This window comes from Calypte anna, chromosome 12 (genome assembly GCF_003957555.1).
Source record: "Calypte anna isolate BGI_N300 chromosome 12, bCalAnn1_v1.p, whole genome shotgun sequence".
Lineage (NCBI taxonomy): Eukaryota > Metazoa > Chordata > Aves > Apodiformes > Trochilidae > Calypte > Calypte anna.
This window is the reverse complement of record NC_044258.1, coordinates 2,349,553-2,363,380: the sequence shown is the minus strand read 5'-3', so window position 1 is coordinate 2,363,380 and position 13,828 is coordinate 2,349,553. Positions and strand designations below refer to the sequence as shown.

Genomic DNA, 13,828 nt, shown 5'->3' with positions numbered 1-13,828 from the left:
GAAAATGTTACCTTGAGCTAACTGAGCCTCTGCATGAAGCGTGGTCAGTGAGGTGGCCACAAGGTCAGATGCTGACAATCCCCCTGTCCAAAGGGACCATTACTGCATTACTTTTTTGGGGTGTTTGCAGCCGTGCAGGAGAGCAGAGGGGACCCCAGTGCTGTGCAGAGGTCCCCGTGCCAGCCCTGCTCCTGCTGCAGGTCACTGGGATCTCGGTACCTGCCAGAAGCATTAAATTCCTCTCTGAATCTTTACTTGTATTTTGTACAAGTCTGCTGAGGAACAAGATGCCCATAGTCTGCTGAGGAACCCATTCTCCAGAAAAAATATTTAGAGTGCAAGTCACAGTTGTCCCCTTCAGAAATTCAGCCAAAACACACCGAATCTGCTAACCACTGACAGCAGCATGGTGGTCAAGATGTTTATACATAAAACACTCTATCACTGAGGGTAAAGTACACATCTTGCCTGTGAAATAGATACCTAGTAATGAAATGGAAAAGTTGGCTAAGTCCTTTTTGTAAAATACACACTTTTATGATAGGTTATCTGTAGCACAGTGGATTTAAATGTCAAATCTAAGCAATTAGTAATTTTGAAGAGACTTCCACTAGTGCAGGGGAAAAAAAGGAGGACTGTTTTCTCATTGGAAAATAAAATCACGTAAATAAACACTAACACTAATATTATTTTTGGTTTTGGGACATTTATGTGAGATTAATTCCTTCACAGTACTAACATGTATTAGGTTTTGCTAATCTACTCTCAATCTCCCATGGGATTGCAGGCACAGGGCAAGAGCAAGGAGATAGCTCTGTCTCATCCATGCACACTTTACACCTGAAGCCAGCAATTTTGTGCCTGTATTTGCATGAGCACCTGTTTGTGTGAATGAGCCCCTGAAACTTCTTGAAAGGAGACATCTGGTTATGAAGATAAGGTGGCTGCTTAAAAAACAATGACATTTGCATATGGGAAGAATTAATTTTGCATGCAATTTTCAAGATGCTTTTTTTTTTTTTTTCCCCCAGCCCTTTGACCTGGGAGTTTTGTTTTCCATGTAAGCTGTGTTGCTTGCTTGGGTACTGCTTTGGGTGTGTGATTTGTGTTGCTCTCCTTTTCCTACAGGCTGGGCAGAAATGGTGTCTTTGGAAATGAAAGTCCTGAAAATTCTTGCGCTTTGTTCCTAGGTCCTGGTTTGTTTTTTTCCTTTTTTGATGTGTTTGAAAATGTGTAGACCCAAGGGCAAATAATTCCTTCCTTTTCTGTTTCAGGCAATGCTTGCTGTAACAGTGTGTACAGAATAGCAGACCTGAGCTGAGGCCAGATAAATGCTGCTCGGGTAAGAAATAATGTTTAAACTTATGTATTCCCATAGTGTTCATTTGGTTTTCATACTTTTCAGAAAGGTCTGAGATACTGGTTTCTTAGGGGTTTTGCCTCACTTACACAGACTACTTTCTTATTGTGATTTATTCTTTTAAAGATGTATCACTTGAAATCTACCCTGTGATTTTCTTGCCTTTACTGTAAGTCAGGAAACAATTTAAAAGTTAGAGAAGGAAATATTTTTTTTAAGAATGGCAGCTCTCTTGCAGGAGATGAAAAGAGTTAAAAAACCAGCAAGCCTGTCACTTGATGACAGAAAGCCTTACTTTTGAAAGTCATACAAACACGTAGCTTGGCCTATATTCAGTTTCTTGACTGCCATGAAACTAGAAAAATTAAGTAGCATAAATTCTTAGTCTAGTTCTGGACAGAAAAAAAAAAAAAAGGTAAATGTTACATAGTTCTCTGTAATGAGAGCATTTTTATTTTCTAGAAGATGTCAGTTTAATTCTCCTGATACTCTCAGTATCTAGAGCAACTTTTGCTCTTCCCCTATATAATCCAGCCTGGGAGAGTGTCTCTTTAAATTCGTTTATAAAATAATTCAGGACTGTGGGTGTCTTTGATCTGTTCCTCTCTTGTAAAGTACAGAAGAGAAGAACATGTCGCTTAGCAACCCCATGCCAGCATCGGGGAGGGGGGGAGGTGGAGAGGGATGGATGGTCCAGAGTTAACCCCACCAGAAAACTAAACTTCTGACAATGCTTCTCTACAACAAAAGCAAGCAAATAAACAAGGGTGTTTTCAGAATAAGGTAATCTCACTTTTTTTTTTTTTTTCTTTTTTTTTACCCCACTTCTGGTCTATTAATAGTAATCCTACAACCAGATCAGAAAATCAGGCATGGGATAGGCAATGCAGCCTGAAATAGCTTCAGGACTGAGCTGCAGCTGAAGGGAATCTGAGGTTTTATTTTTAAACCAGTTCAGCATATTTGAAATTGGATTAATGTTGTCAGGACTGATCATAATTCAATTTGCACTTCAGTTTTCATCTGAACACTTCAGATACAGTTTGTGTGGAGTCTCATCCGATTTTACAGTTGGACAGCTTATGTGTCACCAGACTGATTTCTTTGGGGTCACTTAGGTTGCTGTAAATAGAAATCTATATTTTTTAAATTGTTACCAGGCTGTGATTAGCTGGTAACTAGGTAACACCTAAGTAACTTGAAAAAAAAAAATCAATTTGGAAAGTAACTTTGCAGAGAAGTGGATGAGCAGCACTCAGACCACCCCTACCACTTCTGCAACTGCAAGGAGATAATGTCCTGCACAGCAGTGACAGGAGTGGTGCTGTCTCAAACTGCACCTGCTCTTTCCATTTGTGACCAGTTCTAGAGGAGCCCTGATTTACATTTTGTTGTGGTTTTTTGCACAATAACTGAAAAATCAAACCCCACAGCCCTACACAGCTGAGTTACGGAAGAGAAAGCTGCTGCAAAACCTGTGGAAGAATGACAGAACTCACTTAGGTATAGCCTAATTCAACATGTTTCACACAAATGAAAATGATCCCATAATTAAATAAAGGTAAATTGTTATGTCTGGTCTTATATTAATCATCATAAAGATTATTTAAAATCTCTTCATAATTTTTATGCCACTTCTGTATCCTAATCGCCCATAACTTATTACAGAATAAATCACTGCACAGTTGAGAGAATCCCTAAACACTTGTGGTTCACAGTTCTGCCAGAGCTCAGTACAGGCAATTCTGCACACAAACTATGAAGTACAACTGCAGATTATGTGAGCAAATGCCTACTCCCATCCACAGGCTAGGAGCTTATCTGAACTGGCATCTGTTGTGTATTCCAGCAATTGCAAACATACTTGAAACTAGACATTGAGCACTGAACTAACACTTCATGTTATCTAGTAACAGGAGTGGTAAATGATGGCATGGACCTTCTTAAGATTTGAGTTTTTTAGAGCAATGTACCTAATAAATCCATACATAGGTAACAGGATATATATTTCTTTTATTATTTTCCAGCTATAGCAAAGACCTAAAGAGTAAAATCTTCAAAGAGTTAAATGAGAATTTTACTAGTTACAGCAGGTGTGCTACGATTTTTCCCAGGACTTCTCAGATTGTACTTTTTGTATTGGCAAATGCTAATTTAATGTGATTCTTTGGAGAAATTTAATTAAAGGGAAATGTGCAAAGCATTTGGCATGAAGTGGTTGGAATTTGTTAACATACAGTATTTAGAATGAGGCCCCTGTCAGCATTTCAGTCAAAATTACCTTATGGAAAAACTCCTGTAGACTTGCATTATTTTTATTTTTAACAAATATTTTCTCCATGCTTTCTTTTTTATGATTCCAACAAGTTTAGAGGCTTTATTTGAAATGTTGCAGGCTGAACCAAACCCCACTGACGTGACTTTATCTTTGCTCTCAATTACACCAGGGTCAAGAATTCTTTACTGTAACTTAATACTGAATAAGTGTTTTTGATGACTGCTGAGATGGAGTGGGAGGAGGAGTCCAGCAACAGTAGAACTCTTTTACTTGCATTTTTGTTTACATTACCAGTTCATATACTTGGTGGTTTTTATTTTTAGGAAACAGAAATATATAATACCCATGAGGCTAAGATTATCTTGGTTGGGGATTCTTGTTTTTATAAAAAAAAGTTATGTGCTTCCTCTAACAGAGAGGGAACAGTTTCTCAAACAAACAAGAACTTTGTTAGGTTGATAGTTTTGAGGAATATGTTTTGGACTTAAAAACATGCAAATTAACATAGCTTTCTGGTTAGGGCATTCAAGTTTCCAGATCAGGATGATACAGGAAAAAAACATGCAGATAAGGCATTGTTTGCTCAAATATGTCATCAGAAACTGACTTCCTAAAGGTATGTCTCAAGCTGGAGTCTGAAAACACAGATCTGTGATATTTTGATATATCAGAGCTATCATTATAACATCACTGTGATGCACACTACCTTCACAAATTCTCAGTCTCAATACTGACAAAGGGAAAGTAATCTAAATTCCCAGAAGCACCATGTTGGAGAACTCTTAGCTTAGCACAAAAAATCTTGAGAAAGTACTTGGTGGAGAACTGGGCCCAGCTGGCAGTCCTGGGGAAAAGAAAATCATCTTTTACATGAGACACTCCACTGTGACAACCTCTGTTCTTAGGGAAGAATCTCTCATCTAAAATGTATAGGACTATTTATCTCTCTAGTAATCTTCTTCTAAATGAAAATAGAATCATTCAGCTTTTTTCATGATGCATAAAAAGTTTGAAGTTAAATCTCAGATCCCTCTCAGCAGAGGGTCAGTGGCTGTCTTTTTATATTTAAGGAAAAAGCATGCTGGTCCTGCTGCCCTTGGCAAGGCAGTGGGGCAGCTCAGCAAGGGATTTATTTGAGGCTCAGTTTCCCCAGTGATCGGTACTTCCAGCACTGTCTGGACAACTTTACTGCTTTCAGGATTACCAGAACATGTCTGCCTTCACCTGGCATATAAATGGAATAAAAAGTTCACTGAAGATCTTTGATGTTGCATATCTGTGGAATCTGTGAGGAATAGGAGAATTTATTTTATAAGGAAATTAACAAAATATGTTATAAAGTGATGCAAAATAATGGGTGGTATAAAGGAAGGTTAGGAAATTCTTGGTGGTTTTCTTGCTATGGAACACAAGCATTTCACAGAGGGAAATGCATTATGCAAAAAAAGTAACCCAAAAGAACCCATTCCCTGTGAACAATTGCCCAGCCCAGCAGAGATTGCTGGACAGCCTGCCCCAAACCAGCCCTGCCTGCTGGTCTCTCTCAACCCAGTTACCACAAGCAGCATCCATCATGTGTGGCACTGCTGAAAAGTTCTGACTGGAAGTGAAGGGTTTTGAAAGAGAGGAAAAAAAACCAGTTCAGAGAGGTCCTTGTCCTCAGAAAGCCTGTGGAATGATCCTTTGTTTTTCTGGAGGGAGTCATGTTTACATGGGGAATTTCCATGCATCAGTGCCTGTGGCAGAATATTTCTGAGGAAGCCCCTTTTTACTATAATATTTTGGCAGCATGAGAGTAGTTTTTTTTCCCAATTGCAAATGTCACTCCATCTGCCATGGGGCCACTGGTTCCAGCAGCCTGTCCTGGCCCCTGCCAGGGGCATCAGGGGATGCTGCTCTGTTTGCTGTTGGGCTAGCAGGAGGGGAAGGTGTTAGGAGTGTGTGGCCTTGTTGCTGAAGAGTTTGGCATGAAAAAATATCCCAGTGGAGGAGATTTTTATTCCTTCCTACTTAATAATGGTTGAACTTTTCATTTAGTTGTATTCAACATCATTTAGGTAAGACTTTGGTTATACCACTGGCTTAAATCTGAGATCCATCAGAGAATATTGGTGTGAAGATCAACTCCCACCTTCCACTGCCCCAAACACTGGGATCAGTCCTGCTGAGATTTTAACTAGCCAAATCTCAAGTGTCCCCTGATGAGTAACCTCTGAGTAACCCAGTTCTGCAGTGTCCTCCCAGGGAAGCAGTTCATCCCAGCTCCAGTCTGACCCTCAGGCTGTAATGTGGGACCATTGCCCTTTACTATACTATCAGTCACTACCAAGAAGACCTTGTACCCAGCTTCTTTCCTGCTCCAGTTCAACCATTTGCAGCCTGCTAGTAGAGCACCCCTTGGCCTCCTCTGCCCCTCTGAGAAGCCACAGCCTCCTCCATCACCTGGAACATCCCCTCTGATCCAATGTGCCTTTGGTGGTAAAAGCTGGTATAAACAGCTGCCCAAACCATTTCAGAATTATCCAAGGGGAAGCTTCCCTTTGGAGAAGAGCAATGTTTATAGAGCAGCTAATTTTATTTTATTGAATGCTATTAAAATACCTATTAAAAACTGTAAGTTGTAGGCTAAAATTCTGCAGTGTGGCTCACAGAAGAGCTGGCATGGACTATGGAAATGGCCTTACATGGTGATATATTTCTAACATAATATAATATAAGCTATTTCAATAATCCATTTACAAGTAAGCTGTCTGGGTAGAGCCCTGCCATAAAAAATCCATAGGAGTTTTGCTAGTGCCATCAGTGAAATGAGGTTTTCCTCTCATGTCCTCCTGTCCCAGATGAAGTGTTGGGTCAGGGAAGCAGGATTGGTTCTATTGCATGCACGTGCCAGTGATTTTAAATACATCTTTTGCTTAGGAGAGTTAGTAAGTGAGATTTGGCAAGTGATTTAGTAATGAGAATTATTTTTTTTTTTGTTAATTTGTCCAGATTTCCTTATGGGTAGAGGTGCCATTTGGTACCAGCATACTTCTGCTGTCCCAGTAGGGAATATTCACTGTAGGTGTAGGCCTCTAGGCATGAGAGGTGGGTTGTTTCCCTTCCCCATTCCAATGGAAAATCCACAAAAGCAAGCATTCAGTAGTACAAATTCCATTGTTACAAAGCTCAGGAGCTTTGCAAGCCCCTCAGTGCTGCAAGGGGTATGATAATTTATCTTTGAACTGGTTGGTAACAATGCATAATTAAGCAGTAAGCTGCAGGAACATGCAATTGCTCTGTATGTACGTGGTGTTTACTGGATGACTGTGGTACAATTACAGAGATTATACCTGCTCTGCAGAACCAGAGTACATGTTGTACAGCCTGCTTCTTTGGTGTTATTTCACATCACTTGCTCCAGTGGAGCAGAGGACCCTGAGCTGAGCTGGGCATAGACAAAGTATTTCATTCTGGTGTGGATGGAAGTGAGCCACAGGTAGAAAACCACACCTGGACCCACACAGAGTGCTGTTACCTCAGTGATAACAGTGGTTTCTGGATATTCAAGGTGGCAACCTTCCTTTTTGAGCTCAAGTTATTTATATATTGGACTGCTGCCCTTTTGGTCATATAAATGGACTCAAATATGCAGGTTCAAAATAAGACAGGCTTGGGTTGGGATTTTTTTTTAGTATGGCAACTTTTCCCTCTCCTGCGTAATGCTGTATAATAATTACTGGTAAAGAAATGCATACATGGATTCTGTGTTCCCACAAATTTTTAAAAAACTGTATGCTAACCCATCACCATTTCTTTGTATTTGGTATTCTGATCCTAATGGAGATTTAGAGCAAAGTCACATAACAAAGGCTAGGGAAAAAATACCAGCTAATTGTGAAAATTATAAACGAATCACAAAGGTTTGTCACTTTTAACAGGATTCAGCATAAACTATAAGTCAAATAAAATTTACAGATTCTGTGATGTTTGAGATCCATCCACACCTAGCAGGCATAGGAATATGCCTAATCAGCAAATTCGCAGATGACACCAAGCTGGGAGGAAGTGTGGACCAACTGGAAGGCAGGAGGGCTCTGCAGAGGGACCTGGACAGACTGGAGAGCTGGGCCGATTCCAACGGGATGAGCTTCAACAAGGCCAAGTGCCGGGTCCTGCACTTTGGTCACAACAACCCCATGCAGCCCTACAGGCTGGGGACAGAGTGGCTGGAGAGCAGCCAGGCAGAAAGGGACCTGGGAGTCTGGATTGACAGGAAGCTGAACATGAGCCAGCAGTGTGCCCAGGTGGCCAAGAAGGCCAATGGCATCCTGGCCTGTATCAGAAACAGCATCACCAGCAGGTCCAGGGAGGTGATTCTGCCCCTGTACTCAGCGCTGGTTAGGCCACACCTCGAGTATTGTGTCCAGTTCTGGGCCTCCCAGTTTAAGAAGGATGTAGAGGTCCTGGAACAGGTCCAAAGGAGGGCAACCAGGCTGGTGAAGGGACTCGAGCACAGGCCCTATGAGGAGAGGCTGAGAGAGCTGGGGCTGTTCAGCCTAAAGAAGAGGAGGCTCAGGGGAGACCTCATTGCTGTCTACAACTCCCTGAAAGGAGGCTGTAGCGAGGTGGGAACTGGACTCTTTTCACAGACGACCTTCAACAAGACAAGAGGACACAGTCTTAAGTTGTGCCAGGGGAGGTTTAGGTTAGATATTAGAAAGAATTTCTTCATGGAGAGGGTGATTAGGCTATGGAATGGACTGCCCGGTGAGGTGGTAGATTCTCCGTCCCTGGAGACATTTAAAAAAAGACTGGATGTGGCACTCAGTGCCATGGTCTAGCAACTGCTCCGGTGGGTCAAGGGTTGGACTAGATGATCTCTGAGGTCCCTTCCAACCCGGCTGATTCTATGATTCTATGATTCTATGAATACTGTACACATTCCTGGATGCAGGAATCAATCCTGTGCCACTTCTCTAAAATAAACTGATCCATGCAGTATTCCCTGCACCAAGGAGAAAGCAGACCTTGCTCAAGGATGGGGACAACATTACACTGGCTAAGTCACCTACCAGAACCGTGGATTTATTTGCTCTTGCTCAAGAGGCAGAAATTTACTTTTGGCACAAAAGAACATGATCTAAGAGCTGAGTATTTTGCTCCGGGTGGAAGAAAAAGTATGGAGCTTTTCTAAGTGTAAGTTGTTCAGCAGCATAATAATTTTCTTGCCTTGAGGCCCTTGATTTATGGGTATAGCATTAAAAAAGCTTCTTGCTCAGGAAGGCCATGAGGGTGCCATGGCAGGGCACGAATGGCACTGCATTCATTTCCAGCTACTATACTGGCTGTGTACAGCTACATCCCAAACCCAAGCTGCAATTAATATCATTCCCTCATTTGAATGTCTCAGGGTGATCCTGAGACACACTCACAGTTTGTATCATCCATGCTGGGGGTGGGAAGGTGCCAAGGATTCCTGCAGGAGCCTTCCTGGAGCGTGTGGGTATCCAGTCCTGGCAGCTGGGCTGGGGTAAAGACACCAAAACTGTTGTTTGAAAGTTGGGCTGAGGGAACTTTGATGCTTAAAGCCAACAACTTATTCCTATAGCAGGCTATATGAAGCAGACTAAATTATCCCAAAAGTTATTTGTGAGCACTGAGAGTTAAAATTTTGGGTGATACAGTCAAAGAATCATAGAATTACAGCGTGGTTTGGGTCGAAAGAGATCTTAAAGATCATCTGGTTCCAACCCCCCTGCATGGGGAGGGACACCTTCCACCAGACCAGATTGCTCGAAGACCCATTAAAAAAAAGGTGCATTGGGTCTTTTTTTGCACTGACAAAATCAAAAAATATTTCAGAAGTTGGATTGAGAGCAAAAATACAACTTCTATTTGCAAAATTCATATTTGAGCAAGTATAAATTGGTCTATGACTTGCATTCTTCAATACTTCTATACAGAACATTGGGAGGGTTTAGTTGTTTTTCAAGGTTTTAATATTTTTATAGAGTGGACCTTTTGTAAGGGACAGCAGCAAAGATGCTCATCCGTGTCCCAGTCAGAATCACAGACATCATCATCACCCACAAATTTCATTACTTTTTCATTTCCATTTCTCATACTTAACATCACAAAGTGCCTGGGTGACAGTTGCAGCAACTGTTTACATGGTCAAAAATACCAGCAAAAAACTTGCACAGCGTGCCAACCAGAGCCCAGGCCTGTAATTTATAAATGCCTTCACAGCAAACATTTAAAGATTGGATTTGAACTTCTCACTCTGAGCTATGGTGGCACCCAGTGTTCAAGTTGACTTTTTCCTCCTTTTTCAGCATTGCAAAGTCATTCTAACACTTTTCTTTTTAAGAGGACATGTGATAAAGTGTCCCAAACCCTCTGAACAGTGCAAACTTTCTTTTCTACTTTTATCTGGAAAGATGGTAGAAGGGCAGTTTCCTCCAGCTAGGTAAGTGAGAAAAGGAGGCTTTCCTCTGACTCCAGCAGGGTTGGGCTCATCCCAACCCAGTGTTTTGATCCAGTCAGATCTTTCATAAAGATGCAGCAATAACCAGAAGAATCCTGCAAGTATTTCTAGGAACAAAGTAGTTTTTAAACGGTGAAGTTTTGCATCATTTCAGTTGTAATTTGGAACCTGAGCACTTTCTATGCTGTTGAAAGCCTCATTTCTCACAGGGATGTATTGTGAGACAGAAATTTCAATGAACTGGGGTGAGACAAACACTCTGGTGAGGAACAGATTGAAGCTGTGAAGTGAGTAAAATAGTGTTTTCTTTAGGGCTGGAAGAGCTATCTTCTGGTCAGCTTGAAAATTACCAATGTGTGTCAGCTGCAAGCATGTGCATCCCTAAGTCTCAAATAATTTTCAATAGAATGTGTTTTCTGTGTGAGTTTTCTGAGTTCAGAAGGGGGAATGTTCTCAGAGAAAATACTGAAAAGCAGCTTTTGATATTGTGTTCACAGAAACAGACACCACATGATGTTCATGTAGAACAAATGGAATTAGGAGAAATGTTTGAAGACTTCTCACAAGAAATTGCTCACAAATGACCTACAGTGCACAGTTATTGCACAGTTATTACAGCACATGTAAAAATAATCAAGAAAATCAGACTCATGGACAAATAACAAGGAGTGGAAAAATTCCTCTAATAAATATTATTCACTGCAAATTATTCAGTCAGCTCAGGTGGCAGTAACCAATTTTTATGGCAGTTTGTGGAGTAGGAGGTAACAGTATGAAGAATGATTGATTCAGTATCTTACATTGCAGTTCTGGAAGGGGTTCAACTTCTAATTCAAAAACCATTTTCTTCCTTTTACCCACTAACAAAACCAATGGCAGTCACTGTCTGTGAGCTGTTTGGGCAGATAGAATCTATTTTGTCTTCATGCAGTACTGTGGTCACTGACAAGGGCTAGCTCATAAGAAAGAGCAGCTATTTATTAAGAAAGATGTCTCTTGCCAAAAAAAAAAGCAAAGCAAAACAAACCAAAGCCAGCCTGTGGAAAGATATTGCAATCATAATCCTCTTTGCATCTTCCCATTAGAGAGTAAAAGATTTGCCCTTCTAGAAGAGACACATAATTGGTCTTAAACTCAGTTTATCTCTTCAGCCTTTGAGTTGTGGAGTCTTGTGTAACCTGCATCTCCACCAGCCCATCTTTCAGTCCTCAGCAATACAATAATCAATGATTTACTTTCCTTTAGAAGACTACAGAGCATACTTTGGGAATCTCTCTCCTGAGACCAAATTTTGTCTTTTCTTCCCCACTCTCTGGGAGGAAGCCAGACACCTTCTGGGCAAGTGGCTCTGGGTGGCCTGGCCAGGATGGTGGCAGAGTTTTCTGTTTATGCCTGGAATGTGCTGGGTAGCAGTTCAGCACTTACATCTCCTAACTCCTTACATCTGTATTCTTGATTCAGTCCTTAATTCTCTATTTAATTCCTGCACAGGCACACACAATATTTCACAGGCACAGAAGATGGGAGATGGTCCACTTGATCCCTGCTGCTTTACTGCATAAAAACCTGAACATGCTAATGCTGTAAGTAAGAATTACAGCACAGTCTCTGGGTGAATGATATCCAGCACTATTACAGATTTTATTCATAGTGAAGGATTTTAGAAGCTACTTTGAGCTAGTGGATGGAGAGTTTTCATTTAGAGCAGGGATATGTTGGTTCCCATAAGTGCTGATTGATGTAATTCTATTGTATGTTCTTGGCTTAGCTATACTGTGCTGAGTTAGCTTGTTATAACTTAGCACTAACCACTGATTATAACTTAATTATACTATTTCTATGTTTTTAGAGAGAAAGCCACCAGGACCAATACATTCCCATGTCCATTGAAGCCAACAATGAAAAAAATTGCATTTCTACAAGAACATTTGAATCAATCTTTTCAACAAAGGGAGGATGTGCTGCAGAAGATGATGTTGAGGAGCTATTTCATTGGGATACAAAGGGAGGATATCTGCACCCAGTTGAGTTGTGCTGAAACCACCTTTAATTCCTGCCCTTTCCTACCATGCTGGAACCTCACAATATATTGATGACCTCTTGAAATGCTTTTGGAGAGCAATGCCAACCCACTGCAGGTGAACATCCTGCCAGCCCCTATGTGCTTGAGGAGCCCTTTCTGCACCCCCCACCTCTGCTTCTGGAGCACACAGTAGCTCATCCCATCCCTGGAAGTGTTCAGGCCAGGTTGGATGAAGCCTTGTGCAGCCTGGTCTAGTGGAATGTGTCCCTGCCCATGCAGGAGGGTTGGATTTTGATGGTCTCTAAGGTCCTTTCCAACCCAATATGATTCTGTGATTCACAGCCTGCAAAGTACTTATCAGAAGACAGCTAATGTGTTGGTGGATCAACCTCAACAGTTTCTCTGAAGAGCTTTAATTCTGACTATACTCTTAATATATAGACAGATTTCTCAGCCTGCTTCAGTCTGTTGACTGCAGGAATGTATGTAGATTGTTTGAGCCAGGTAAAAAACCATCCCTGCCCTTTGCCTTTATCCTCCCCATATGCAATTTTGGAAAGTTTGCCTAGAAAGGGTAACAATGCTCAGCTGCAGCAGGTCCCCCAAGCCTATACCAGCTTTTTTCTTTTGTTTAATTTGTATTTGTGATTAACTCCACTGCATTTCTGCCTGGCAGAATCTGTGACTAAAAATATCCTGTGAGTATACATCGTATGCTGCAACACTGGCACCAAGTAAATAAGCCCATAGTCTTCATAATCACTGTTTTTCCAAAGAACTGCTGCTCCCAGCAGACAGGTTATTTTAGGCTGTAAGTGGAAATCAGAAAATGAGGTTTTCTTTCCCCACTGGTTCTTCTCCTGGGAGCTTTAGTGCTTTCCTCTGTGCATCTGCTTGGGGTGTTGGTGGCAGGTTATTGGCAATACCAGTCTCTTGGTGGATTGATCACTGGAGCCCTTTCTGCAAATCACCAGTGAGCATGGGAAATCATTTCCACTGGTACCAACACATTGTTTGTTGATATAAAATCGAGTATTTGATCAAAACCAGCTACCTGCATTTCTGCTCTAATATTGCATCTCTCAGTTTTGCAGATTTTACCTCCTGTTTGATGGTCTGAGTCCAGTCACGGACGTAGACACTCTTGATTTGTAGTCCTGTCAACAGCAGTGATGTCTGGCCTTGCCTCCAGTTTCTAGCACAGACACTATCACATAAATCATCCTTATCATATGGATCTAAAGCAAGAAGCCTCCACGGTCTTTAAATCTCAGAAGTTCTGATTATCATACTTAATACTCCATGTATTATGCATTTTTTCTGGAAAAAAAGCTTTGCGTTATTAGGAATTCAGTAGATCAGGTTTTGCTACAGCAACATGCAAATCTGAGAACTGGGGAACAAATCATAGTATTTAGCATCAGCTGTACTTTTCTGATGCCCCAGATGATGCTAAGAAGGATTTCTTGTGAATGGAAATACCCTAATGACTTCATGTGATGGGTACTGCTGTGATATTACATCTGTATCACCCATTTGATTGACTGCTCCTCACAAGCATCCTTTGGCCTGCTGAGTAGCTGGTAATTTATTTTAGTCAACTCTAGTAATACTGAGAAGCACTTTCTTTTTGCCTATATAATTAAAAAAAAATACCCAACCAACTTTTAACCTTGGAAAAGCATTAATCATGGTATT

The 13,828-nt window shown here is 41.2% G+C and overlaps 1 long non-coding RNA gene across 1 annotated transcript; it reads left to right on the top strand.

The window, feature by feature from the left end:
* The first annotated feature begins 1,271 nt into the window (after positions 1 to 1,271).
* LOC115599030 lies at positions 1,272 to 12,030 on the top strand. The gene is made up of 4 exons (XR_003988093.1): positions 1,272 to 1,342; positions 10,605 to 10,697; positions 11,599 to 11,690; positions 11,957 to 12,030. It is a non-coding gene; the product is annotated as an uncharacterized LOC115599030 (long non-coding RNA).
* Positions 12,031 to 13,828: the final 1,798 nt, after the last annotated feature.